Raw genomic sequence first — 880 nt, 5'->3', positions numbered from 1 at the left:
GCGGTGCAGCCGGGCTGGCGCCGGGTCCCAACGGGGCATTCACCAGGGGTTGGCGTGCTTTGTCCTCCCACGCCGCATGCCTGGGAAAGCTGCTCTTTGAGCATTTGTTCAACATGGCTGTGACCAGGACTGACACACCAGTCGTGACACTGGAGACAATCCTTCAGCCCCACCGAGGGCTGAGGCACAGCGGGTCAGCTTTTAGCAGCCACCCCAGGGCTCAGACCTGCTGTTTTCATCAGGGCTGTTGAGGGCAAGGTGCCACCAGCCCCGGAGGGAAGCACGGGGCCTCCAGCACAATCCCAATAACAAAGTTTTTAATCTCAGCTGGGCTGAGAAAAAGGTTTTCTCCCTTTTGGTCGCCAGCAGCCCCTCGTTCCGCCAGGCCAGAGCCCCCCGTGTCAGCCCTGTGCAGTTTGCACGGTAGCACAGCTGTTCAGGAGCAGTTGTCACAGAGCAGGGACACAAAGGCAGGGAAACCCCTTCTCCCCAGGGACCCCCTCCCTCCACACACGCGCCTGCAGCTCCCGCAGCCTCTCCTGCTGCCCCAGGGCAGGTGTCCCATGGGCGTTCTATTCTACAGCATCCCCATGGGCATGTATTTCATATGAGCCAGCCTCCAAGTACAGCACCCGCGGGGTCCGTGGGCAGGGCTTCCTCTCTGGAACGGCAATAATTTTGTACAATCCGATTCCTCTGCGTGCTGGGGTGTGGGATTTTGTTATGCAGGGAACAAGGGGTTTGTTTTCAGAATACTATATGGCCTAGAGCATTTTATACAAAACGTTATAAAAAAATAAAAACGGAAAAGCTTGTCCTGCTTAAAAATAAACTGGCCTGAGAGCACGGGTAGGTGCTGGCAGCCAGCAAGGGTGGGGAA

This window comes from Pygoscelis adeliae, unplaced genomic scaffold, assembly GCF_000699105.1.
Source record: "Pygoscelis adeliae isolate BGI_AS28 unplaced genomic scaffold, ASM69910v1 Scaffold173, whole genome shotgun sequence".
NCBI classification, from domain to species: Eukaryota; Metazoa; Chordata; class Aves; order Sphenisciformes; family Spheniscidae; genus Pygoscelis; species Pygoscelis adeliae.
The sequence above is the reverse complement of the archived record's forward strand: the minus strand, read 5'-3'. Positions refer to the sequence as shown.